We start from the raw sequence: 26,911 nt of genomic DNA on the forward strand, positions 1-26,911 counted from the left end.
CTCCCACAAAGCGATTTATTCTATCTAACAGAGAACGCTGTTCCAGACCAGCCTAAAGGATTTATATTGATTGAAGTCCAGATATTACTTTCTCAAACATCCACGTCACAGTGTGAAATATTAGTATAATGCCGCCCAAAGGCATCCAATGAAAGAAGACGAGACTGTGTTGGCACTGTGTGTTTGGATGTGAAAGCAAAACCACGTTTGCTTTTGGAGGTTAAGATTTATATATAAAGCTGTATATATCTGGGCAGTACAACCCAAAAGTTTGCTTGTGCACAGCGCATTTTATTTAACATACCTTGGATTAATAATGACTTTATTGGTGTTTTTGTTAAACAAACTTTTGCCATAAGAATGAAATCCCTTGTTTTTTTAATCATTACAATAATACCAGCATCATGTAGTGCAAATATTTAATTGTAATGGATGTATTGCACAGGCTTTCAGAATTGACGAATCTGCAGCCGATTGTTCTCATCTGGCGTTCACTGTTAGACTTTTCAAGGGTTTTTTACAGTAACTTACTGGCAACACTGTTGCCAGTAAGTTACTGTAATTAAGATTTACAGTACCAAGCCGTATTTCTGTTTTACAGTATGGTACTGCAGGCACGTGCACACATAGACATCAAAGGGGGCTTGACCTGCCCTTTTTATTCCTGGAGAGAAAGTGCCCTTTTTTCTGGGGTGTTTTTTTATTATTTTTGAAAAATAATATATATTCCTGTTTGCGCACAGCTTCCCTGTCAAACAAATATATTTATTGAAGAATAGTATATCTAAATATCAGGTCAGGAGTTCTGAAGCGCTCCCTCTCTCGAAATTCGAGGCACTGGTCGAGGCTCGAATTTACTGCTGATTAGCCAAAGACAAATATAGTTAACCTGTGTTTTAGCATGCATGCCTCATGAGCTACTAAACTAGCTAATGTGTAAGGGATAATCGCTATACATTATCCTGCTTTTCACATGGCTACCTACCAAATAAATAATTAATTTGACACAAAATATTGATTTAAAAGGGAGTTTATTGATTTAAACCCGATTGTATTGCTTCCGCTAAAGAAAATAGTACGCTCCGTCTCTACGGTTAGAATCCTGTGAGTCCATAGCAACGCTCTGTTTTTCATGGCAACGGTCTTTAAGGGAGGAAGGAGAGACAACCAGGGAATAGACGTAACAGATTTTATTTTGAAGTAGAAGACCTTTTTTTTTTTGTAATAATTTTAAGTTGCTGTATTTTTGTATTTTGTCAATCATTTTTGCAGTGATTTTTTCAGTAATGTTAACAAAATAGCAGCAACAGCCCTCTTCAGTTTAGAGTGAATATTTGTGTTGATTTTAAAGTGTTATTTATTCTGATAACACCAAAATAATTAAAATAATGTAGTGCCTTGTGCAAAAATAAACAAATTATTAGTAAAACACGCCCCTCTGCTTGATGCAGTTATTTAGGTTATTCTAAATATATACTTGAAACTAGTAGCATAGAAAATGTTTTCAAAACATGCACATTGTGGAATGGTTTCCTTTGCTGCTCTATAAACCTAGTGAACCCTAAGGAGACCATGGTTTCTGTGTGAACTGATTATTTTGTAGACATCTATTGAAAATGAAACAATTGCGTGAGTTTGAGGAAGATAAAATTAACTTTTTAAATAAATTTTTTAAAAAGGAAGTCAGAGTTGAGTCAATATATATACTTTTTTGTTTAAAAAAAGAAAAAAAAATACGTAATTATGAGAAGTGCCCTTTATTTCACTTGAGCCCCTCAAAACGTCTGTGCATGTCCCTGTGGTACTGTAATTATGTAATACAGTGCATTACTGTAAAAACTAAGCTAATCAGTACACTACTGTAATTATTTTTTATTTGTACTAAACATAAATTAGATTTCATAATTTTGATATATGATTTTTATTTTTATCCTACATAAGTACTACTGACATACAAACCAATTAGACAAAGTTATCACAAAATACCATTTTTTTTATTTAAAACATTTCATATATATCACAAAATAAACAGTCTGCCAATGCTGGAAATGTGTGAAATTTTTACGCATGAATGGGTGAGTTTAGGGATAAAGTTGTTTGTGTTAATTTTAACTCATTCATTGTGTTAATGATTTTAACAAAGTAAATTTGTCAGAAAGGTTAGCACAAAGATGTGTAAACGTGTTAAATTAACACATTATGTGCTGTCCTTCACTGCACACATTGTTAAAAACATACATAAACAATAAACAACACGTTTGCATTTGACAAAATGAATGTAGTCATGAATGAAACAAAATGAATGAGTGGAGTCATTGGTTGTTTAGCTTATATTATAATGAAATATCAACCATTACATTCATAAAACTGCAGAATATAAATACATTTTAAGCAGTCAAAAAGTAAATGTCCAACACAGAACAAAACACAGTTCTTTTCACAATACATGACACACCACCTTCAAAATGATTTCACTAATTTACAAAAAATTGTTGGATTCATGTTCACTGGTGGCCAAAAAAAGTATTTAATTGTCTTAATGTTTTTGAAAGAAGTCTCTTTGATGCTCAAGAAACATTTCTTATTATTATCAATGTCTGACTGTCTACTCCTCCATCTTTTCTACAGCATAGGAGTAAACGTCATCATCAAAATAATCTTTGAAAAAAGTCAACACAATGTTTTTGTCCACCTTTGCGAATAAATGAACTTCTCCAAAGATTGGTTCCTGTTCAGAACTTGATTGACATCAGAATGTTCCCTGGTCTGTATGCATGTCCACAAACACAAATGTACTCAGTCCTTCAGAGGAGATCCAGTTTCCAACACAGAGAGAGAGAGAGAGAGAGAGAGAGAGAGAGAGAGAGAGAGAGAGAGAGAGAGAGAGAGAGAGAGAGAGAGAGAGAGAGAGAGAGAGAGAGAGAGAGAGAGAGAGAGAGAGAGAGAGAGAGAGAGAGAGAGAGAGAGAGAGAGAGAGAGAGAGAGAGAGAGAGAGAGAGAGAGAGAGAGAGAGAGAGAGAGAGAGAGAGAGAGAGAGAGAGAGAGAGAGAGAGAGAGAGAGAGAGAGAGAGAGAGAGAGAATATTAGTCAAATTATTTTAAACCTCCTTTTTTTTATTATTGTTATTATTTTCACAAAAACTTAGAATATATATTTGTAAATAGCTTTTGCCAATAAATAGCATACAAAATAACTAAATTCAATTATGCCAGATTAAATTTTAATACTTACAAATCCTTAAAGCTACACTGTGTAACTTTTTTAGTTGATTCTTAGCAAACAACACTTAGTTCTTTCAAAAATATATGTGCTCATTAATGTATATTTACTTCTTTCAAGTAATAAAGTATTCTCTTAAGTTTATAATCTGCCATTGAAATTACATACGGGTGAGGGGTTCGTATGCCGGTCGCCATGTTGCCCCTCCATCTTGAAACTACATTAGCCAAAGAGGGACATGCCTGTAAATTCAAGCTTCGCCTTTTGCGTTTTTCACTCAGTGACACCTGACGAATGCGAGGGGGAGATTACTCGCGAGCTCGCGAGTGCCGGCAGATTTGAAAGATAGTGTGGTGTGTGTGTGTGTGTGTGTGTGTGTGTGTGTGTGTGTGTGTGTGTGTGTGTACTCACATTTGAAAGAGAGAATTAAAACGTCAACGCGACAGACAAATCAGCAAGACCATAGTCAATATTGGAGTAACTTTTCCCAGATGGAAAGATCTCATGAGGAGAAAAGATTTTAAAACGGACGCCGAGGTTGCCTGCTTTCTTCTCGACAGGTAATTCAGCCTGTTGTAATTCATTTGTGTAAATTCAAAGTTTTATAGTTGCTTGTCTAACCATAGCATGGTTGTGCATAACGCCAGAACGACCTCTAGTATAACTTCATCCTCGCGTCAATGGTGAAAGTATTGTTTACCTTGTAACAAATCTGTGCTGCGACAGATCACAGCTTTCCCAAGCCATTGGCTTGGGAAAGCCAACTTACTGAAATCCTATTTAAACTTATTAAGTTGGCTTGAGAAAGCCAACTTACTGAAATCCTATTTAAACTTATTAAGTTGGCTTGAGAAAGCCAACTTACTGAAATCCTATTTAAACTTATTATTATTCTTCTTATTCTTCTGACCCAAAATTTATCAACTCTAACTCCTCCTAGAGCTTTAACTCTACAAACTCCAAACTCGGGTCAGACCTTCAGACTGTTCTGACTTGGTGTGCTATATCTTTTCAGACTGATTTGACTTTCAGTTTTCTTAAAAATTAATATTAAAAACCATAAAAATCCCATAGACTTACATTGCAGAGTGCTCAAATTGAGCCAAGACTACGGTGGCCCATTAGTGTACAAGCCAAAAACTCAAATCTAAACTCCCTGAAGCCCTAGACTCAATTAAACTACCATTCTATGGACTCATAAATCTATCTATCTATCTATCTATCTATCTATCTATCTATCTATCTATCTATCTATCTATCTATCTATCTATCTATCTATCTATCTATCTATCTATCTATCTATCTATCTATCTATCTATCTATCTATCTATCTATCTATCTATCTATCTATCTATCTATCTATCTTTTTAACTAATCTATCTATCTATCTATCTATCTATCTATCTATCTATCTATCTATCTATCTATCTTTTTAACTAATCTATCTATCTATCTATCTATCTATCTATCTATCTATCTATCTATCTATCTATCTATCTATCTATCTATCTATCTATCTTTTTAACTATCTATCTATCTATCTATCTATCTATCTATCTATCTATCTATCTATCTATCTATCTATCTATCTATCTATCTTTTTAACTAATCTATCTATCTATCTATCTATCTATCTATCTATCTATCTATTTTTTTAACTAATCTATCTATCTATCTATCTATCTATCTATCTATCTATCTATCTATCTATCTTTTTAACTAATCTATCTATCTATCTATCTTTTTAACTAATCTATCTATCTATCTTTTTAACTAATCTATCTATCTATCTTTTTAACTAATCTATCTATCTATCTTTTTAACTAATCTATCTATCTATCTATCTATCTATCTATCTATCTATCTATCTATCTATCTATCTATCTATCTATCTATCTATCTATCTATCTTTTTAACTAATCTATCTATCTATCTTTTTAACTAATCTATCTATCTATCTTTTTAACTAATCTATCTATCTATCTTTTTAACTAATCTATCTATCTATCTTTTTAACTAATCTATCTATCTATCTATCTATCTATCTATCTATCTATCTATCTATCTATCTATCTATCTATCTATCTTTTTAACTAATCTATCTATCTATCTATCTATCTATCTATCTATCTATCTATCTATCTATCTATCTATCTATCTATCTATCTATCTATCTTTTTAACTATCTATCTATCTATCTATCTATCTTTTTAACTAATCTATCTATCTATCTATCTATCTATCTATCTATCTATCTATCTATCTATCTATCTATCTATCTATCTATCTTTTTAACTAATCTATCTATCTATCTATCTATCTATCTATCTATCTATCTATCTATCTATCTTTTTAACTAATCTATCTATCTATCTATCTATCTATCTATCTATCTATCTATCTATCTATCTATCTATCTATCTATCTATCTATCTATCTATCTATCTTTTTAACTAATCTATCTATCTATCTATCTATCTTTTTAACTAATCTATCTATCTATCTATCTATCTTTTTAACTAATCTATCTATCTATCTATCTATCTTTTTAACTAATCTATCTATCTATCTTTTTAACTAATCTATCTATCTATCTATCTATCTATCTATCTATCTATCTATCTATCTATCTATCTATCTTTTTAACTAATCTATCTATCTATCTATCTATCTATCTTTTTAACTAATCTATCTATCTATCTATCTATCTATCTATCTATCTATCTATCTATCTATCTATCTATCTATCTATCTATCTATCTATCTATCTATCTATCTATCTATCTATCTATCTATCTATCTTTTTAACCAATCTATCTATCTATCTATTTAACTAAATAATCCATCTTTCTTTATTTTTAACAAACTAATCCATCTTTCTTTCTAACTAATATATCTTTCTTTCTTTCATTCTAACTAATCTATCTATCTTTCTTTCTAACTAATCTATCTATCTAATCTTTCTTTCTAACTAATCCTTCTTTTTTTCTTTCTTTCTTTCTTTCTTTCTTTCTTTCTTTCTTTCTTTCTTTCTTTCTTTCTTTCTTTCTAACTAATCCACCATTCATCATTCTTTCTCTCTAAATAATATTTCTTCTTTCTTTCTAACTAATTAATCTATCTATCTTTCTAACTAATCTTTATGTCTTTCTTTCTTTCTTTTTCTAACTAATCTTTCTTCTTTCTAATCTTTCTTTCTAACTTATCTTTCTATCTAATCTTTCTAACTAATCTTTCTTTCCTTTCTAACAAATCTTTCTTTTTTCTTTCTTTCTAACTAATCTTTCTTTCTTTTTTCTTTCTTTCTTTCTAGCCAATCTTTCTTCTTTCTTTCTAGCTAATCTTTCTTTTTTCTTTTTCTTTCTTTCTAACTAATCTTTCTTTTCTTTCTTTCTTTCTAACTAATCTTTCTTTTTTCTTTCTTACTTTTCTTGCTTTCTAACTAATCTTTCTTTTTTCTTTCTTCTTTCGTTCTAACTAATCTTTCTTTCTTTTTTCTTATTTACTTTTCTTCTTTCTTTCTTTCTTTCTTTCTTTCTTTCTTTCTTTCTTTCTTTCTTTCTTTCTCTTTTTCTTTCTTTCTTTCTTTCTTTCTTTCTTTCTTTCTTTCTTTCTTTCTTTATACCTAATCTTTCTTTCTTTCTAACTAATCTTTGTTTCTTTTTTCTTTCTTTCTTTCTTTCTTTCTTTCTTTCTTTCTTTCTAACTTTTCTTTCTTTCTAACTAATCTTTCTTTCTATCTTTCTATCTATCTTTCTTTCTAACTAATCTGTCTTTCTTTCTTTCTTTCTTTCTTTCTACCTAATCTTACTTTCTTTCTTTCTAGCTAATCTTTCTTTTTTCTTTTTCTTTCTTTCTAACTAATCTTTCTTTTTTCTTCCTTTCTTCCTTTTCTTTCTTTCTAACTAATCTTTCTTTTTTCTTTCTTCTTTCGTTCTAACTAATCTTTCTTTTTCTTTCTTACTTTAATTTCTTTCTTACTAATCTTGCTTTTTTCTTTCTTTCTAACTAATCTTTCTTTCTTTCTTTCTTTCTTTCTTTCTTTCTTTCTTTCTTTCTTTCTTTATACCTAATCTTTCTTTCTTTCTTCCTTTCTAACTAATCTTTCTTTCTTTCTTTCTTTCTTTCTTTCTTTCTTTCTTTCTAACTTTTCTTTCTTTCTATCTTTCTTGCTTTCTAACTAATCTGTCTTTCTTTCTTTCTACCTAATCTTTCTTTCTTTCTTTCTTTCTTTCTTTCTTTCTTTCTTTCTCCCTAATCTTTCTTTCTTTCTACCTAATCTTTCTTTCTTTCTTTCTACCTAATCTTTCTTTCTTTCTTTCTTTCTTTCTTTCTTTCTAGCTAATCTTTCTTTCTTTTTTCTTTCATTCTTTCTTTCTACCTAATCTTTCTTTCTTTCTTTCTTTCTTTCTTTCTTTCTTTCTTTCTTTCTTTCTTTCTACCTAATCTTTTTCTTTCTTTCTTTATACCTAATCTTTCTTTATTTTTCTTTCATTCTTTCTTTCTACCTAATCTTTCTTTCTTTCTTTCTTTCTTTCTTTCTTTCTTTCTTTCTTTCTCTCTAAATAATATTTCTTCTTTCTTTCTAACTAATTAATCTATCTATCTTTCTAACTAATCTTTCTGTCTTTCTTTCTTTCTTTCTTTTTCTAACTAATCTTTCTTCTTTCTAATCTTTCTTTCTAACTATCTTTCTATCTAATCTTTCTAACTAATCTTTCTTTCCTTTCTAACAAATCTTTCTTTTTTCTTTCTTTCTAACTAATCTTTCTTTCTTTTTTCTTTCTTTCTTTCTAGCCAATCTTTCTTCTTTCTTTCTAGCTAATCTTTCCTTTTTCTTTTTCTTTCTTTCTAACTAATCTTTCTTTTCTTTCTTACTAATCTTTCTTTTTTCTTTCTTACTTTTCTTGCTTTCTAGCTAATCTTTCTTTTTCTTTCTTCTTTCGTTCTAACTAATCTTTCTTTCTTTTTTCTTATTTACTTTTCTTCTTTCTTACTTTTCTTTCTTTCTTTCTTACTAATCTTTCTTTTTTCTTTCTTTCTTTCTTTCTTTCTTTATACCTAATCTTTCTTTCTTTCTAACTAATCTTTGTTTCTTTTTTCTTTCTTTCTTTCTTTCTTTCTTTCTTTCTTTCTTTCTTTCTTTCTTTCTTTCTTTCTTTCTTTCTTTCTAACTAATCCACCTTTCTTTCTTTCTATCTATCTTTCTTTCTAACTAATCTGTCTTTCTTTCTTTCTTTCTTTCTACCTAATCTTACTTTCTTTCTTTCTAGCTAATCTTTCTTTTTTCTTTTTCTTTCTTTCTAACTAATCTTTCTTTTTTCTTTCTTCTTTCGTTCTAACTAATCTTTCTTTTTCTTTCTTACTTTAATTTCTTTCTTACTAATCTTGCTTTTTTCTTTCTTTCTAACTAATCTTTCTTTCTTTCTTTCTTTCTTTCTTTCTTTCTTTCTTTCTTTATACCTAATCTTTCTTTCTTTCTTCCTTTCTAACTAATCTTTCTTTCTTTCTTTCTTTCTTTCTTTCTTTCTTTCTTTCTTTCTTTCTTTCTAACTTTTCTTTCTTTCTATCTTTCTTGCTTTCTAACAAATCTGTCTTTCTTTCTTTCTACCTAATCTTTCTTTCTTTCTTTCTTTCTTTCTTTCTTTCTTTCTTTCTTTCTTTCTTTCTTTCTTTCTTTCTTTCTTTCTCTCTTTCTCCCTAATCTTTCTTTCTTTCTTTCTACCTAATCTTTCTTTCTTTCTTTCTTTCTTTCTTTCTTTCTTTCTTTCTTTCTTTCTTTCTAACTTTTCTTTCTTTCTAACTATTCTTTCTTTCTAACTAATTTATCAATCAAAATTTAAACTACTTTAAACTTCAAACTACTTCAAACTTCTAACTACTTTAAACTTCTAACTACTTTTAACTTCTTCAAACTCTCTGGTCCGGCTTTCTCAAGCCAACTTAAAGTTTGTCCAACAAACTTTTTTTTCTAGTTATTATTATTATTCTTCTGACCCAAAAAATTTAGACACTAACTCCTCCTAGAGCTTTAACTCTACAAACTCCAAACTCGGGTCAGACCTTCATACTGTTCTGACTCGAGTTGCTATATCTTTTCAGACTGATTTGACTTTCAGTTTTCTTAAAGATTAATATTAAAAACCATAAAAATCCCATAGACTTACATGGCAGACTGCTCAAATTGAGCCAAGACTACGGTGGCCCATTAGTGTACAAGCCAAAAACTCAAATCTAAACTCCCTGAAGCCCTAGACTCAATTAAACTACCATTCAATGACCTAATAAACTTGTATCTATCTATCTATCTATCTATCTATCTATCTATCTATCTATCTATCTATCTATCTATCTATCTATCTATCTATCTATCTATCTATCTATCTATCTAACTTATCTTTCTATCTATCTTTCTAACTAACTAACTTATCTTTCTATCTATCTTTCTAACTAACTTATCTATCTATCTATCTATCTTTCTTTCTAACCAATCTATCTTTCTTTCTTTCTTACTAATCTATCTATCTTTTTAACTAACTTATCTATCTTTCTTTCTAACTTATCTATCTTTCTAACTAACTTATCTATCTTTCTTTCTTACTAATCTATCTTTCTTTCTAACTAACTAATCTTTCTTTCTTACTAATCTATCTATCTTTTTAACTAACTTATCTATCTTTCTTTCTAATCTATCTATCTTTTTAACTAACTTATCTATCTTTCTTTCTAACTAACTTATCTATCTTTCTTTCTATCTTTCTTTCTTTCTTTCTAACTTATCTATCTTTCTTACTAACTTATCTATCTTTCTTTCTAACTTATCTATCTTTCTTACTAACTTATCTATCTTTCTTTCTTACTAATCTATCTTTCTTTCTAACTAACTAATCTTTCTTTCTTACTAATCTATCTATCTTTTTAACTAACTTATCTATCTTTCTTTCTAATCTATCTATCTTTTTAACTAACTTATCTATCTTTCTTTCTAACTAACTTATCTATCTTTCTTTCTATCTTTCTTTCTAACTAATCTATCTTTCTTTCTTACTAATCTATCTTTCTTTCTAACTAACTTATCTATCTTTCTTTCTTACTAATCTATCTTTCTTTCTAACTAACTAATCTTTCTTTCTTACTAATCTATCTATCTTTTTAACTAACTTATCTATCTTTCTTTCTAATCTATCTATCTTTTTAACTAACTTATCTATCTTTCTTTCTAACTAACTTATCTATCTTTCTTTCTATCTTTCTTTCTTTCTTTCTAACTTATCTATCTTTCTTACTAACTTATCTATCTTTCTTTCTAACTTATCTATCTTTCTTACTAACTTATCTATCTTTCTTTCTTACTAATCTATCTTTCTTTCTAACTAACTAATCTTTCTTTCTTACTAATCTATCTATCTTTTTAACTAACTTATCTATCTTTCTTTCTAATCTATCTATCTTTTTAACTAACTTATCTATCTTTCTTTCTAACTAACTTATCTATCTTTCTTTCTATCTTTCTTTCTAACTAATCTATCTTTCTTTCTTACTAATCTATCTTTCTTTCTAACTAACTTATCTATCTTTCTTTCTTACTAATCTATCTTTCTTTCTAACTAACTAATCTTTCTTTCTTACTAATCTATCTATCTTTTTAACTAACTTATCTATCTTTCTTTCTAATCTATCTATCTTTTTAACTAACTTATCTATCTTTCTTTCTAACTAACTTATCTATCTTTCTTTCTATCTTTCTTTCTAACTAATCTATCTTTCTTTCTTACTAATCTATCTTTCTTTCTAACTAACTTATCTATCTTTCTTTCTTTCTTTCTTTCTAACTAATCTTTCTTTTTTCTTTCTTACTAATCTATCTATCTTTCTAACTAACTAACTTATCTATCTATCTATCTATCTATCTATCTATCTATCTATCTATCTATCTATCTATCTATCTATCTATCTATCTATCTATCTATCTATCTATCTATCTATCTATCTATCTATCTATCTATCTATCTATCTATCTATCTATCTATCTATCTATCTATCTATCCATCCATCCATCCATCCATCCATCCATCCATCCATCCATCCATCCATCCATCCATCCATCCATCCATCCATCCATCCATCCATCTATCTTTCTAACTAATCTATCTTTCTTTCTAACTAACTTATCTATCTTTCTTTCTTACTAATCTATCTTTCTTTCTAACTAACTAATCTTTCTTTCTTACTAATCTATCTATCTTTTTAACTAACTTATCTATCTTTCTTTCTAATCTATCTATCTTTTTAACTAACTTATCTATCTTTCTTTCTAACTAACTTATCTATCTTTCTTTCTATCTTTCTTTCTAACTAATCTATCTTTCTTTCTTACTAATCTATCTTTCTTTCTAACTAACTTATCTATCTTTCTTTCTTTCTTTCTTTCTAACTAATCTTTCTTTTTTCTTTCTTACTAATCTATCTATCTTTCTAACTAACTAACTTATCTATCTATCTATCTATCTATCTATCTATCTATCTATCTATCTATCTATCTATCTATCTATCTATCTATCTATCTATCTATCTATCTATCTATCTATCTATCTATCTATCTATCTATCCATCCATCCATCCATCCATCCATCCATCCATCCATCCATCCATCCATCCATCCATCCATCCATCCATCCATCCATCCATCCATCTATCTTTCTAACTAATCTATCTTTCTTTCTAGCTAACTAATCTATCTTTTTTTCTTTCTTACTAATCTATCTATCTGTTTAACTAACTTATCTATCTTTCTTTCTAACTTATCTATCTTTTTTTCTAACTAACTTATCTTTCTATCTATCTTTCTTTCTATCTTTCTTTCTAACTAATCTATCTTTCTTTCTTACTAACTAATCTATCTTTCTTTCTTACTAACTAATCTATCTTTCTTTCTTTCTTACTAATCTATCTATCTATTTCTTACTAATCTATCTATCTTTTTAACTAACTTATCTATCTTTCTTTCTATCTTTCTTTCTAACTAATATATCTTTCTTTCTTACTAATCTATCTATCTTTCTAACTAACTTATCTATCTAACTAATCTATCTTTTTTTCTTTCTTACTAATCTATCTATCTTTTTAACTAACTTATCTATCTTTCTTTCTAACTTATCTATCTTTTTTTCTAACTAACTTATCTTTCTATCTATCTTTCTTTCTATCTTTCTTTCTAACTAATCTATCTTTCTTTCTTACTAACTAATCTATCTTTCTTTCTTTCTTACTAATCTATCTATCTATTTCTTACTAATCTATCTATCTTTTTAACTAACTTATCTATCTTTCTTTCTATCTTTCTTTCTAACTAATATATCTTTCTTTCTTACTAATCTATCTATCTTTCTAACTAACTTATCCATCTAACTAATCTATCTTTTTTTCTTTCTTACTAATCTATCTATCTTTTTAACTAACTTATCTATCTTTCTTTCTAACTTATCTATCTTTTTTTCTAACTAACTTATCTTTCTATCTATCTTTCTTTCTATCTTTCTTTCTAACTAATCTATCTTTCTTTCTTACTAACTAATCTATCTTTCTTTCTTTCTTACTAATCTATCTATCTATTTCTTACTAATCTATCTATCTTTTTAACTAACTTATCTATCTTTCTTTCTATCTTTCTTTCTAACTAATATATCTTTCTTTCTTACTAATCTATCTATCTTTCTAACTAACTTATCTATCTATCTATCTATCTATCTATCTATCTATCTATCTATCTATCTATCTATCTATCTATCTATCTATCTATCTATCTATCTATCTATCTATCTAACCTATCTTTCTTTCTAACTAACTAATCTATATTTTTTTCCTTTCTTACTAATCTATCTATCTTTTTAACTAACTTATCTATCTTTCTTTCTAACTTATCTATCTTTTTTTCTAACTAACTTATCTTTCTATCTATATTTCTTTCTATCTTTCTTTCTAACTAATCTATCTTTCTTTCTAACTAACTAATCTATCTTTCTTTCTTACTAATCTATCTTTTTAACTAACTTATCTTTCTTTCTTTCTATCTTTCTTTCTAACTAATCTATCTTTCTTTCTTACTAATCTTTCTTTCTATCTAATCTATCTTTCTTTCTTACTAATCTATCTATCTTTCTAACTAACTTATCTATCTATCTTTCTTTCTTTCTTACTAATCTATCTATCTTTTAACTAACTTATCTATCTTTCTAACTAACTTATCTATCTTTTTTTCTAACTAACTTATCTATCTTTCTTTCTAACCAACTAATCTATCTTTCTTTCTTACTAATCTATCTATCTTTCTAACTAACTTATCTATCTATCTATCTATCTATCTATCTATCTATCTATCTATCTATCTATCTATCTATCTATCTATCTATCTATCTAACCATCTTTCTTTATTTCTAACTAATCCATCTTTCTTTCTTTCTTTCTTTCTTTCTTTCTTTCTTTCTTTCTTTCTTTCTTTCTAACTAATCTTTCCTTCTTTCTAACTATTCTTTCTTTCTTTCTTTCTTTTTCATTCTAACTAATATTTTTTTCTTTCTAACTAATCTATCTTTCTTTCTTACTAACTAATCTATCTTTCTTACTAACTAATCTATCTTTCTTTCTTTCTTACTAATCTATCTATCTATTTCTTACTAATCTATCTATCTTTTTAACTAACTTATCTATCTTTCTTTCTATCTTTCTTTCTAACTAATATATCTTTCTTTCTTACTAATCTATCTATCTTTCTAACTAACTTATCTATCTAACTAATCTATCTTTTTTTCTTTCTTACTAATCTATCTATCTGTTTAACTAACTTATCTATCTTTCTTTCTAACTTATCTATCTTTTTTTCTAACTAACTTATCTTTCTATCTATCTTTCTTTCTATCTTTCTTTCTAACTAATCTATCTTTCTTTCTTACTAACTAATCTATCTTTCTTTCTTTCTTACTAATCTATCTATCTATTTCTTACTAATCTATCTATCTTTTTAACTAACTTATCTATCTTTCTTTCTAACTAATCTATCTTTCTTTCTTACTAATCTATCTATCTTTCTAACTAACTTATCTATCTATCTATCTATCTATCTATCTATCTATCTATCTATCTATCTATCTATCTATCTATCTATCTATCTATCTATCTATCTATCTATCTATCTATCTATCCATCTTTCTTTATTTCTAACTAATCCATCTTTCTTTCTTTCTTTCTTTCTTTCTTTCTTTCTTTCTTTCTTTCTTTCTTTCTTTCTCTTTCTTTCTTTCTTTCTAACTAATCTTTCCTTCTTTCTAACTATTCTTTCTTTCTTTCTTTCTTTTTCATTCTAACTAATATTTTTTTCTTTCTAACTAATCTTTCCTTCTTTCTAACTATTCTTTCTTTCTAACTAATTTATCAATCAAAATTTAAACTACTTTAAACTTCTAACTACTTTAAACTTCTTCAAACTCTCTGGTCTGGCTTTCTCAAGCCAACTTAAAGTTTGTCTCAACAAACTTTTTTTTCTAGTTATTATTATTCTTCTGAGACTAAATTTACAATTCTAACTCCTCCTAGAGGTTTAACTCTACAAACTCCAAACTCAGGTCAGACCTTCAGACTGTTCTGACTCGGTATGCTATATCTTTTCAGACTGATTTGACTTTCAGTTTTCTTAAAAATTAATATTAAAAACCATAAAAATCCCATAGACTTACATTGCAGACTGTTCAAATTGAGCCAAGACTACGGTGGCCCATTAGTGTACAAGCCAAAAACTCAAATCTAAACTCTCTGAAGCATTAGACTCAATTAAACTACTATTCTATGACCTAATAAACCTATCTATCTATCTATCTATCTATCTATCTATCTATCTATCTATCTATCTATCTAACTTATCTATCTTTCTTTCTCTTTCTAACTAATCTATCTATCTTTCTAACTAACTTATCTATCTATCTTTCTAACTAACTTATCTATCTTTCTTATTCTTTTTAACTAATCTATCTATCTTTCTAACTTATCTATCTTTCTTTCTTTCTTTTTAACTAATCTATCTTTCTAACTAACTTATCTTTCTTTCTTTCTTACTAATCTATCTATCTTTCTAACTAACTAATTTATCTATCTTTCTTTCTTACTAATCTATCTATCTTTCTAACTAACTTATCTATCTTTTCTTTCTTTCTTACTAACTAATCTATCTATCTATCTATCTAACTTATCTATCTTTCTTTCTCTTTCTAACTAATCTATCTATCTTTCTAACTAACTTATCTATCTTTCTTCTTCTTTTTAACTAATCTATCTATCTTTCTAACTTATCTATCTTTCTTTCTTTCTTTTTAACTAATCTATCTTTCTAACTAACTTATCTTTCTTTCTTTCTTACTAATCTATCTATCTTTCTAACTAACCTTATCTAACTTTCTTTCTTACTAATCTATCTATCTTTCTAACTAACTAACTTATCTTTCTTACTAATCTATCTATCTTTCTAACTAACCTTATCTAACTTTCTTTCTTACTAATCTATCTATCTTTCTAACTAACTAACTTATCTATCTTTCTTTCTTACTTACTAATCTATCTATCTTTCTAACTAACTTATCTTTCTTTCTTACTAATCTATCTATCTTTCTAACTAACTTATCTTTCTTTCTTACTAATCTATCTATCTTTCTAACTAACTTATCCTTCGTTCTTACTAATCTATCTATCTTTCTAACTAACTTATCTTTCTTTCTTTCTTACTAATCTATCTATCTTTCTAACTAACTTATCTTTCTTTCTTTCTGACTACTCTATCTATCTTTCTAACTAACTTATCTATCTTTCTTTCTGACTAATCTATCTTTCTAACTAACTTATCTTTCTTTCTTTCTTACTAATCTATCTATATTTCTAACTAACTAACTTATCTATCTTTATTTCTTTCTTACTAATCTATCTATCTTTCTAACTAACTAACTTATCTATCTTTCTTTCTTTCTTTTTAACTAATCTATCTTTCTTTCTTTCCAACTAATCCATCTTTCTTTCTAACTAATCCATCTTTCTTTATTTATTTCTAACTAATCCATCTTTCATTTTTTCTAACTAACCAATCTTTCTTTCTAACTAATCTATCTTTCTTTCTTTCCAACTAATCCATCTTTCTTTCTAACTAATCCATCTTTCTTTATTTATTTCTAACTAATCCATCTTTCATTTTTTCTAACTAACCAATCTTTCTTTCTAACTAATCTCTTTTTTATTCTAACTAATCTATCTTTCTTTCTTTCTTTCTAACCTTTCTTTCTTTTTTTCTTTCTCTCTTACTAATCTACCTTTCTTTCTAACTAATGTCTTTCTTTCATTCTAACTAATCAGTCATTTCTTTCTTTCTTTCCAAGTAATCCATCTTTCTTTCTAACTAATCTATCTTTCTTTTTAACTAATCCATCCTTCTTTCTTTCTTTCTTTCTTTCTTTCTTTCTTTCTTTCTTTCTTTCTTTCTTTCTAAGTAATACATCTTTCTTTCTAACTAATCTATCTTTCTTTCTTTCTTTCTTTCTTTCTTTCTAACTAATACATCTTTCTTTCTATCTAATCTATCTTTATTTCATTCTAACTAATCTGTCTTTCTTTCTAACCTTTCTTTTTTCTTTCTCTCTAACTAATGTCTTTCATTCTAACTAATCAGTCTTTCTTTCTTTTTAACTAATCCATCTATCTTTCTTTCTAATTAACCAATCCATCTTTCTCTCTTTCTAACTAATCCATCTTTCTTTCTTTCTAACTAATCCATCTTTCTTTCTTTCTAACTAATCCATCTTTCTTTCTTTCTAACTAATCCATCTTTCTTTCTTTCTTTCTTTCTAACTAATCCATCTTTCTTTCTTTCTAACTAATCCATCTTTCTTTCTTTCTAACTAATCCATCTTTCTTTCTTTCTTTCTTTCTTTCTTTCTAACTAATACATCTTTCTTTCTAACTAATCTATCTTTCTTTCTAACTAATTTATCTTTCTTTTTAACTAATCCATCTTTCTTTCTTTCTTTCTTTCTTTCTTTCTTTCTTTCTTTCTTTCTTTCTAACTAAACCATTTTTCTTTCTAACTAATCCATATTTCATTCTAACTAATCCATCTTTCTTTCTTTCAAACTAATCCATCTTTCATTATTTCTAACTAACCAATCCGTCTTTCTTTCTTTCTAACTAATCTATCTTTCTTTCTAACTAATCTATCTTTCTTTCTAACTAAACCATTTTTCTTTCTAACTAATCCATATTTCATTCTAACTAATCCATCTTTCTTTCTTTCTTTCTTTCTTTCTAACTAATACATCTTTCTTTCTAACTAATCTATCTTTCTTTCTAACTAATTTATCTTTCTTTTTAACTAATCCATCTTTCTTTCTTTCTTTCTTTCTTTCTTTCTTTCTTTCTTTCTTTCTTTCTTTCTAACTAAACCATTTTTCTTTCTAACTAATCCATATTTCATTCTAACTAATCCATCTTTCTTTCTTTCAAACTAATCCATCTTTCATTATTTCTAACTAACCAATCCGTCTTTCTTTCTTTCTAACTAATCTATCTTTCTTTTTAACTAATCCATCTTTCTTTCTTTTTAAATAATCCATCTTTCATTCTTTCTAACTAACCAATCCATCTTTCATTCTTTCTAACTAACCAATCCATCTTTCTTTCTTTTTAACTAATCCATCTTTCTTTCTTTCTTTCTTTCTTTCTTTCTTTCTTTCTTTCTTTCTTTCTAACTAATCCATCTTACATTCTTTCTAACTAACCAATCCATCTTTCTTTCTTTCTAACTAATCCATCTTTCTTTTTAACTAACCAATCCATCTTTCTTTCTAACTAACCCATCTTTCATTCTTTCTAACTAACCAATCCATCTTTCTTTCTTTCTAACTAATCCATCTTTCTTTCTAACTAATCTATCTTTCTTTTTAACTAATCCATCTTTCTTTTTCTAACTAATCCATCTTTCATTCTTTCTAACTAACCAATCTATCTTTCTTTCTTTCTAACTAATCCATCTTTCTTTTTAACTAACCAATCCATCTTTCTTTCTAACTAACCCATCTTTCATTCTTTCTAACTAACCAATCCATCTTTCTTTCTTTCTAACTAATCCATCTTTCTTTCTAACTAATCTATCTTTCTTTTTAACTAATCCATCTTTCTTTTTCTAACTAATCCATCTTTCATTCTTTCTAACTAACCAATCTATCTTTTTTTCTTTCTAACTAATCCATCTTTCTTTCTAACTAATCCATCTTTCTTTCTAACTAATCCATCTTTCTTTCTAACTAATCCATCTTTCTTTCTAACTAATCTATCTTTCTTTCTAACTAATGTCTTTCTTTCATTCTAACTAATCCATCTTTCTTTCTTTCTAACTAATCCATCTATCTTTCTTTCTAATTAACCAATCCATCTATCTTTCTTTCTAATTAACCAATCCATCTTTCTTTCTTTCTTTCTTTCTTTCTTTCTTTCTTTCTTTCTTTCTTTCTTTCTCACTAATCAAATGTTCTTTCTTTCTAACTAATCCATCTTTCTTTTTTCTAACTAATCCATCTTTCATTCTTTCTAACTTATCTATCTTTCTTTCTAACTAATCCAGCTTTCTTTATTTCTAACTAATCCAGCTTTCTTTTTTCTAACTAATCCATCTTTCTTTCTAACCAATCTATCTTTTTTTCTAACTAATCCATCTTTCTTTCTTTCTAATACATCTTTCTTTCTTTCTAAATAATCCATCTTTCTTTCTTACTAATCCATCTTTCTTTCTAACTAACTAATCCACTGTTCATTCTTTCTTTCATTCTAGATAATCTATCTTTCTTTCTAACTAATCCACCATTCATTCTTTCTTTCTTTCTTTCTTTCTTACTAATCTATCTTTCTTTCTAACTAGTCTTTCTTTCTTTCATTCTAACTAATCTATTTTTCTTTCTTTCTAACTAATCTATCTATCTTTCTTTCTTTCTAACTAATCTGTCTAACTAATCTTTCTAACTAATCTTTCTTTCTTTCTAACTAATCTTTCTTTCTAACTTATCTTTCTTTCTAACTAATCTATCTTTCTCTCTTTCTAACTAACCTTTCTTTTTCTTTCTAACTAATCTGTTTTTCTTTTTCTTTCTAACTAATCTTTCTTTCTTTCTAACTAATCTTTTTTTCTATTTCTTTCTAACTAATCTTTTCTTTCTTTCTATCTATTCTTTCTAACTCATTTATCAATCAAAATTTAAACTACTTTAAACTTCTAACTACTTTTAACTTCTAACTACTTTTAACTTCTTCAAACTCTCTGGTCCGGCTGTCTCAACAAACTTTTTTTTCTAGTTTTTAATTGCTTTTACTTTGTACACATTGTAACATTAGCCTAATCTGATTATGCTGGGATAGCCGATTCCAAGGGTGACGTTTACCTCCTGACATCTGTCCTGTAGTTTTATTCATTTTAGACGTATTGTTTATTATTGTCATGGACGAAGTCGATAACTGGAAGCCATGTTAATCTTGGAATAATACGGCCACCGTAGGAGTTAAAACGCTCTCGGAATTGAGAGGAACAGAAACTAATTTTCACTGGGTAGTCATATACAATTTCACCGCTAGATGGGGGTAAAAATCACACAGTGTAGCTTTAATTCTGTCCAAAAATGCTAAGATCCATAGAGAGAAAGGCTGAAATCGATGATTTTAGCCCATTTCAGCTTGTCTGTCATGAAGGGGTTCCTGTTTGAGACAAATACAACACATGCAAGAAATCACTGTGTGATGATCGTTCTCCTTCCTACAGTAGTTAACCCACCTGTGCGCTGATGTTAGGACCTTCCTGTTCATGTGGGACTGCAATTGTAAAGAGTCTTCTGCCTAATAAAATATCAAAATAATGCAAAAATATAAACCTAAGTAGTTTAGAATGCTAGATTTGGTATGAATGAATTAGTGAAAGTTTTACTGCAGTGCTTACCTGGATACATTTAATCTGGTGCGACTGAACAAAGACAATGGTCCATCTTCTGATTGGTTCATTTGCTGTGTAATAAATATAAAGTTAGACATGATACAAAGGTCACTTGATAGAAAGTTAGCCAATTTTATAGAGATTTTATAAGATATTGTAAGCTACCTAGTCTGCACCAGTGGCTTCAAAGCACTTTTCACATATTGCTATTCATTTCAGCAAACTTATCTAAAAATATATCACAAATGGCCTACCTCTGGAATCTTGCTAGAAGTCACTGGCGTGAATTGGCGCTTTGTTGCAGTTGTCTTTAAACACATACAAAAATGGAAGTAAATATTAAATTCCATTAAAAAAACTATAATATGTTATAGTATGCAAACTAATGCTAAAACTATAAGGTTATCATCAGTAGTCCAACATTATCTACAACCAAAACAGAATTTCACATTAGTTAATTTATTGAAACTAAGCTCGACACTTCAATAATCTAACAAAGTCTGTAAAATGAAACGTTAGTGCAGTTTACCGTGGTAAAGTTCGTTACCGCCATGTTGACGAGTAACTTTAGGCTAACGTTATAACATAGATTAAACTGAGCATAATCCTGTCAACACACACAGAATGTTTGTTTTTTTTACCTTGCTTGCTGGTCTCTCTCTCGGTGAAGTGAATTCCGTTTCTCCCCCGGGCCAGACACGAACGGCGCGGTCCAACAAAAGACAGTCAGAACCCAGTGATATTACACTGGATGCTCCGGCGCGACACGACAAAATCCCAGACAGTGTATAGTGATGCGCCGTTATATTTCTGACGAACGGTTCTCCGAGTCCATGCGCTCGCGCTATTTCTGACAAGGAACAAACAGGTTTGCATTGTGTAGCCTATTAATGGTATGTTCTCTTCAATGTGTACAATATAGACAGCCTCTGGCTATTATAGCGTTGTAGACACGCGGTGTAAGGCAAAAATTAGGAAATATAAAGCACGATGGAATGGTGCCAGCCAGAGAGGCCGTTAAGTCAAATACAGTAGTATACAGCAAATTTAAAAATGCAGTAAGTCTCTGTATGTGGTGTTAGACAAATACAGTAGTATACAGCAAATTTAAAAAAATACAGTAAGTCTCTGTATGTGGTGTTAGACGTCACAGAAAATTCCCATGATGCAATGGGAATCACAGTTATTTATTGTAAAGAGAAATAGCAGTATAATACTGGGGGATTTACAGTAAATAACTGTAGAAATTACAGAAAAGTCTAACAGTGTAAGGTCACCACTTAACACAGTAACCAGTTAAACCATAACATCGGCTTCCCATTAGACTCACCAGTCACACATTCTGCTCAAGTCGTGTTTTCAAAGTAAACGGTTAATCGATTATCGTTTAATTGTCGACAAGAATTTACTTGATTAAATTAAATTAATTATCGGCTAATTGAACATTGCGAACGTGACACGAGATTCTCGCGGGCGGCGAAAGACCCGACACAAACCTGAGGCAGCAAAAAAGAAACCAAACATGAGGCAGTCAAAACGGAGTGGAGTGTGGGAGCATTTCAAATTAATGAATGATGACAAAGAGGCCCAATGTAAACTCTGCGGTACTACGATTAAGTACAACAGCTCTACGAGTTCGCTAGTAAGATGCCAACTTCATAACTTGCATGCAGCCGTGTTGCAGGGAGGAAGTCTGTCGCCTTCACAACCTACACTCGCTGCTGTGGTGGGAAGGCGAGTATGTGACCTATATCTTCATTTGACTGTTTACACTGCAGGTCTTGATGACCAATTCTAATTTGTTACCTTTATGCGATTTTTTTTGACCGTCCGTTTACACGTTCTTTCAACTGTGACCCATATCCGATTCATGCGTTTACACTTGCCATACTATCTGAAACATCGCGCATGCTTAAAGGGTTAAATTATCTTGCACAGATGGGCGGACGATTTGCGATGTTCGCCAAACATCACCATGATTTTGAGGCGAAGGAGGACGAAAAGTGCCACCATTGCGCACATGCTTCAATTATTGTGTGTGAGAGAGATCTCAGGACTGGTGAGCATATTGGCTTTAAATATTGGCTTTAACGAGGAGCAGTGGGTCCGAAATTTTGTTGTGTACAACAATATGTTTGGTCAACGTTTTTTCACATTAGGCTACTCTCCTACGACGACACAACGTTTCGTCGGGTCATCTGTCCCGCAGATGCACGTCGGGGTTTCTCTCGTCATTAAACTGCGGAGACGTTGCATAATGTCTCAGAAAATCCGATCTGCCTGTTTACATGACAGTCGTATTGGCGCATATCCGTTTTATTTCCACATATGAATGAGGCCTGAAACCGATCTCGAAATATCCGAATGCATGCGTTTTTTTTCCTGTTTACACTGTCATAGAACACATCGGATCTGTGTCACTCACAAGTGAGCAAAAAATCGGAATTGGGTCACATTTCACTGACAGTGTAAACGAGGGACGCCCTCTAATTTTACTGTCACCTTCCTCAGGGATGATTAAGTTGTGTTCAGTTCTATATTTGAAGTTTCCAGATTATAAGTGCTGCTGCTAATGTTTCAAGTTTCTCATGCAAATAGTTTACCAGATAGATTATTACATGTAGGCTTAATATTGTAGGCTAAGCCTACCCATATAGATTTTTATTTAAAATTTAGGCTATTTTATGTTGCTTAATGTTTCACATGCAACAGGTGAGCCAGTGCACAATTATTTTTTATGTATTTTAATTTTCTGTGCATAATTTATTTAGTTAAACTACATAAATGCCATTACCTGTACCGTATCCCAACTGTTACAATAAAACATCAATTGAGCAATATAACATGCATTTTTATTCAGTAGCCTATATAAGCAATATTTAGCTTTTTATGTTAAAGACACTATTGATACCGTGAGAAATTTACATTCTTAGGAAAATAGCCGCTTATCAGTTAATCGTTAATCGATCGATAAGGTCAATCAATTAATGATTAATGAATTAATCGATAATTTGCATCCCTAGTTTCGATCGATTGCTTGATCATCTGCATTTTTAGCATTAACGGTGTTTACAACAAGCCTTGGTAGCTGAAGATTGTGATTATGGTAAGCGTCGTTACATTTCCAACACACGCTTGGTGATCACAACAGGTGTTATAGAAAAGGTTAACATACTTTAATGTTCAAAAAACACATTATTTCATGTAAATTATTGCATCTCCCAGTCTGTCTGAAACAGCTGATTTCTACAAAGCACCTTCTTTCGAAAAGCCTCGAGTGCTCTTGGCCAATCAGAGGCTCAAGGCTTTTCGGAGAGAGTATGTGCTTTTCACACATAAAACATAATTTTTGTGGCAAAAAAACATGGAAATAGTTTGTCATTTTTATCCTATTGTTTACTATATTTATTTGCTTGGTAAGTGTCATTGTGGGTTCTTTCTCTGCTGTCGGTTGTGAGGGACCTTTGAAATAACTGAAAGCATTCAACTTTCAGTTATAGTTACTAGTTACTTCTCACAAAAAGTAACTGCATTAGTAACTGAATTACATCATTACAAAAGTAACTAATTACCAGGGAAAATAACTATTGCGTTACTTAAAAAAAAAAAAAAAAAAAAGTTTAAATAGGCCTATAAGAAATTTCTTGGATACCCCCAATATGAAATGTTAAATGGACACTAAATAGAACATCTTATTATTATTAAACATTGTACACTAATCTACACTATTTTAATCTTGCTGTGGGACAATGTGAGAGACACCATATTAACTTAAATATTAAAATATTATCACTACTATAGTGGAACAACAAAACACAATCCCCATCAATTCGCTTACAAGGCAAATAGGTCAACTGAAGACGCCATAGCAATCACCCTACACACAGCACTGAGCCACCTGGAGCACAGAGGAAGCTATGTTAGGTTGCTCTTTATTGATTATAGCTCAGCCTTCAACACTATCATCCCTGATATCCTGGTCAGCAAACTGACTGATCTAGGACTCCACCCACTCACCTGCTCCTGGATTAAGGACTTTCTCACAAACAGACCACAATCAGTAAAACTTGGACATAACCTCTCCGCCACTAGATCTCTGAGCACGGGCTCCCCACAAGGGTGTGTGTTGAGCCCACTACTCTATACCCTCTACACCGCCGACTGTAGACCCGTCCAGTCCAGTAATACCATACTGAAGTTCGCGGATGACACAGCGGTGGTGGGGTTGATCTCTGAAGGTGATGAGTCAGCCTACAGGGATGAGGTTCTGAAAGTGTCCAAGTGGTGTCTGGCAAACAACTTGACTCTCAACACCTCAAAAACAAAAGAAATCATTCTGGACTTCAGGAGACACCGGGCAGACCTGAGCCCTCTCTGCATTAACGGAGACTGCGTAGAGAGGGTCTACGCTTTCACCTTTTTGGGCACCATAATATCTGCCGACCTCTCATGGTCAGGAAACACTACTGCTGTCTTCAAAAAAGCACAGCAACGTCTGCACTTCCTGAGAGTGCTCAGGAGGAACAACGTCGGGAAGGAGCTGCTAGTGACCTTCTACCGCTCCACCGTCGAGAGCATCTTAACTTACTGCATCACGGTGTGGTTTTCCCACTGCACAGAGGCAGATCGGAAGAAGCTCCAGAGAGTGGTAAATTAGGCGGAAATCGCGGGGGGGTCGGGGGGGTCAGGACCCCCCCTATCTGAGGGTTGTCCCCTCCTAAAAATATAATTAAAATATGTGTATTGAAAATAATATAATGATATATACTTAAAATAATTGTTTAAGTAGTAAAACAATAAAAATGCAAACGGGGCAAATACAAATTAACGTTTTAAAATTTTGAGTCCCCCCTCCCTTGCCTCAGTGCTTCGGTCCACTGCCCGCTCCCCTTTTACCTCATCACAAACAACTCCAATAAACTCCAGTAAGTCGAGGCTATTTTATTTACTTTAAACCTCGGATGAAGCGAGTATTTTCTCTATATCAGAATTATATTTACAGAGTATTTACAGAATATGCTGCGCCTGCGTCATTTACAAAATCATTGACATAAAATGTTATGATAACCAATGTACTTTTGTCACCGATGTAGTCCGCCTCGCTATGTTGGCGATTATAACCTTGTTTTATACAGTCTGTGCCTTAAACGTTACTTAGATTGTTTAAAACCGTTCCCTCACACACACACCCATAGAGTGTACGCACACACCATGTGTAGTCTTGTAGATTAGACAACTGCGTGTGCGCATTTAGATTTTCACTTTCACTGTGTGATTTAGTCAGTTTATATCATTTAATATAGTTAATCTAATATAATATCACACAAAGAGTGCAGTTTTTCTCCAGATATTAACATGAAAATAAATGTGATTTAATAAATTGATAATTGAAAAGTTTACTTTTAGACACCATATTGCCTGTTTTAACTCTATTTTGCCAACGAAAATAGTTGAAAACTAAGCCAAAGCACTGTATTTGCGTCTCTGAGAAACACTGAGGTATTTCCCTACTGAATTATGAATCAGCTTTTTGAACGAATCAGTTGAATCACAATGACTCACTCATTAACAATTAATTGCTGCCACCTACTGGCGGTTTTAATTTCACATTTATAGTATCTTTTCATGTTCTAAATCATTTTACATATCAATATTCAACGTTTTATGTTTTAAACAAAACATTATTTATGTCTGTGTAAAATCAAAATGCCATTTCAAATGCAACTTTTGTGTTTCCTCTCCATTGCAAAGATTTTGTTGATATTATTTAATATGATTGGTAACAGCCCTGTTGTGTCTTATTATTATAATTTAATTTTTTGTATGAAATTGACACAAAAGATGATGCATGCATATATTTAGGTTTAAAAATGCATTTATAAAGGTAAAAATGGCAATGAAGGTAAAAATATATTGAAACTTATTGGAAAAATGATTTCTGTCACTGCTGTGAACTGACCCCCACACAGAATATGAAGAATATCAAAAACTTTAGGAGTCGGCTGTCAACAGCAGTCCTAAACATGACAAGTTGCCAGCACAATAACCCACTCAGCAAAATATTGTTTAATTATCGTTATCGATAAAATTCCTGAATAAATCATCAACCATCATTTTTTTGTCAATTTTGCACACCAATGAAGAATATTTTGGTCAATTTAGTCAGCTTTTTCAATGAACCAAAGAGAAACTTTGAGAAGAAGGATAATGGAACAGTCTAGCTACACTAATAATAGCAGTAAGGCTTTCCTCTGTGTACACATATCCATAGAAAGTACAATTTTGCCTATATTATTGGTGTCCCCTTCAAAAAATTGCTTGTGAGGAATGTTATGTTTATTGTCCCCCCCAACATTTAGATGAAATTTACGCCCCTGGGTAAATACTGCAGAGAGGATCATTGGCTGCACCCTTCCCTCCCTAAAGGACATCTACTTATCCCGTTGCCTCAACAGAGCAAAGGCCATCATTAAAGACTGCACCCATCCAGCTTACCCCATGTTTGATCTGCTGCCCTCAGGCAGGCGCTACAGGTCTATCAGGACTAGAACAAACAGACTCAGAAACAGCTTCTTTCCACAAGCCATCACAATACTGAACACACAGGGTCACTGACTGTTTTCCCCCCACATGTACACACACACATACATTCACAATATACGGTATATGTTCAATAACATTACATATATTTTA

General features: G+C 30.4%; 1 protein-coding gene and 1 long non-coding RNA gene across 2 annotated transcripts in view; both read right to left on the reverse strand.

The window, feature by feature from the left end:
• The window catches only part of LOC308682621 (uncharacterized protein), a 32,009-nt gene that overhangs the window by 2,412 nt on the left and 2,686 nt on the right, over positions 1-26,911 (reverse strand). The window lies entirely within an intron of this gene.
• On the reverse strand, positions 2,693-20,597 carry LOC308682393. The gene is made up of 4 exons (XR_014029139.1): positions 20,473-20,597; positions 20,225-20,289; positions 20,063-20,124; positions 2,693-2,802 (listed from the first exon to the last, which is right to left on the reverse strand). It is a non-coding gene; the product is annotated as an uncharacterized lncRNA (long non-coding RNA).

This window comes from Scardinius erythrophthalmus (assembly GCF_964197995.2).
Source record: "Scardinius erythrophthalmus genome assembly, chromosome: 22".
In the NCBI taxonomy this organism is placed as follows: domain Eukaryota; kingdom Metazoa; phylum Chordata; class Actinopteri; order Cypriniformes; family Leuciscidae; genus Scardinius; species Scardinius erythrophthalmus.